At 55.5% G+C, this 2,570-nt stretch overlaps 1 pseudogene; it reads left to right on the forward strand.

The window, feature by feature from the left end:
* The first annotated feature begins 253 nt into the window (after positions 1-253).
* On the forward strand, positions 254-763 carry LOC123000275 (mitochondrial import inner membrane translocase subunit Tim17-B-like; annotated as a pseudogene).
* The last annotated feature ends 1,807 nt before the right edge of the window (positions 764-2,570 follow it).

Consider the following 2,570-nt stretch of genomic DNA (forward strand, 5'->3'; position numbering starts at 1 on the left):
GCATCCAGAGGCTGGGGAAGGGAAGCCAGCTGGCGCAGGCACAGGTCATAATCAATCCCCTCAGCTGGGAAATGAGATGCATCGTTTCTATGTAGGTTCTGTGGGTCAGAGCTAGTCCTCTGGGCCCAGCCAGAGACAAGTGGATTGCGAACAATGTGTGGTGTCTGGCTGGACAGCCACATCCTTGCAGTGCCTCCACATCATAGAAAGAGAGCTTGAACCAAGCCAGACTGCGTGGTGGGACGCCAGCACCATGGAGGACTACGCTCTGGAGGCTTGCCCATGGCTAACTGTGGATGATTGCGGTGGAGCCTTCACGGTGGGTGTCATCGGCGGTGGAGTCTTCCAGGCCATCAAGGTCTTCCACAACGCCCCTGTTGGAATCCCGCACTGAGAGGTAGTGTCAACGCTGTGAGGATCCGAGCCCCCGAGATTGCAGGTAGCTTTGCGATGTGTGGGGGGGGACCTGTTCTCTACCATCCTGGTGCACCTGCAGGGCAAAGAAGATCCCTAGAACTCCATCACCAGTGGAGCATTGACCGGGGCTGTGCTGGCTGCCCGCCGTGGCCCAATGGCCATGGTGGGCTCGGCAATGATGGGGGGCATCCTCTTGGCCCTCATAGAGGGTGTTGGCATCCTCCTTACTCGCTATACTGCCCAGCAGTTCCTCAATGCACCCCTGATCCTGGAGGACCCCAGCCAGCTGCCCCTTAAGGAGGGTACCCTAGCCCCAGGTCACCCGGGCTATCCACAGTACCACTGAGGAAGTGACTGCCTGTCATCACCACCATGGGAGCTCCTCCTCCGTTCCCTCCCTGATGACCTACCTCCAAGGGAGGCCTGGCTCCCAGTTGGTCCTGGGACCCTCCAGAGAGGACCTCTACTCTGCTCCTCTGTCCCAGGGTGGGGGGGTACCCTTTTCTCTCAGGGCACCCCAACCCCAAATTCACAGCTAACAAGTTCTTAGCCCCTTTTCCTGGAGCCCTGATGAGTATTTAAAGCCAGTTTTGAAACGCCAAAAAAAAAAAAAAAAAAAAAGAGAGAGAGAGAGAGAAAGCTTGAAACTTAGTGGTCAGTTACAGAAGCCACTGAAAGGATTGACTATATTCTGTCTTGCTTGCAGAAGTAAGTCCTCCTCCAGATGTTGACCCCAGCCTGATATCTGAGGCCAAATAGCCCCGGCCTCACGTCCCCAGTACCAGCTGTTACTTAGTCCAGCTTCCCCTCAGGGGTCCCACTCCTTGTTCTTGGGGGTAAAAAGGCCACCCATATAGCTGGGTCAGCTGCAAAACACTAGTTCCACCTGTGAGGCCCCTCAGCTCGGACCCATCCCGCTGTGAGTGAAGGCCCCCCGAAGGCCCTGAAACACTTCTTTCACTTCATGGGTGAAGAACTGGGACCTAGCACTTGAGTTGCCCAAGGTCATACATTTAGACACCTGTCCCCCCCATCACACCACATCTTCAAAGCCTCTACCTTTAAAGGCTGTCATTCCCACTTGATCCCCAAATCACCTACTGTTTTACACAAACCGAATTTTCCTTGTGCCCCCATCCCAGGAGCCTTTGCGCATCTTCTGCCTTGGCTGCCCCCACTTCCCTCCCAAGACGCACCTTCCCCAGGGGCCTGCTCCTCCCTGCCTGTCTGCTCGCCGGCCCATCTTCTCCTCAGATCCCATTTGGAAGTTCTGTTCTATGTGGAGTGTGAGACCAAAGGAGCTTTAATGAGCAAATCTACTGCCTCATCTCCCTGGTGCGCAGCCCCCACACCTTCATGGACAAGGAATCTAAAGCCCCAAGGCCTGCAATGACCCTCCTGAGCTCACCCCGCTGGTGGTGGCAGTCTGAAGAAAGCAAGGGCTGCTGTCACCCCTCTTCGGACACTGTTGGCCTCACCCAGTCTTTTTTTTTTTTTTAAAGATTTTATTTATTTATTTGACAGAGATAGAGACAGCCAGCGAGAGAGGGAACACAAGCAGGGGGAGTGGGAGAGGAAGAAGCAGGCTCACAGTGAAGGAGCCTGATGTGGGGCTCGATCCCACAACACAGGGATCACGCCCTGAGCCGAAGGCAGACGCTCAACCGCTGTGCCACCCAGGTGCCCCTTACCCAGTCTTTTTATGCAGTCCTCAGTCCTCTGTGAGCTAAGACCGGCCTCATGCTGAACCCGATATCCATCACCACGGCACGGCTGGCTCCCCAGGGGGGACTCCCCCGCCTGCGTGGCAAGGACCTTGTATATGCCGGGACTTAACCTGGCCAGCTGGTGGAGGAATGGACCTCTAACCGGAGAGGATGGCAGCTGATGGATAAGAACTTTCTCTCTCTCTCGCCTCCAGGTGGACAGCTCAGAGACATCTGTCAGGTGGCTTTGCTGGCAGCCCCACACTGTTAGGCCACCAGAAAGTGGCCCACCTGGCAGTGTGTCTTTGAATTAGCTCTCTCCATCCCTGCTTCACTCCCTCTGACTCTCACTAGATGATTGTCCCCATTCTACAGGAAAACCTGCCAGTGAAGACCGTCTCTGGCTTGTCGTTTAGGGAAACCCAGACGCAGACAGAGACAGAGAGG

Source organism: Ursus arctos, unplaced genomic scaffold, assembly GCF_023065955.2.
Source record: "Ursus arctos isolate Adak ecotype North America unplaced genomic scaffold, UrsArc2.0 scaffold_12, whole genome shotgun sequence".
NCBI lineage: Eukaryota > Metazoa > Chordata > Mammalia > Carnivora > Ursidae > Ursus > Ursus arctos.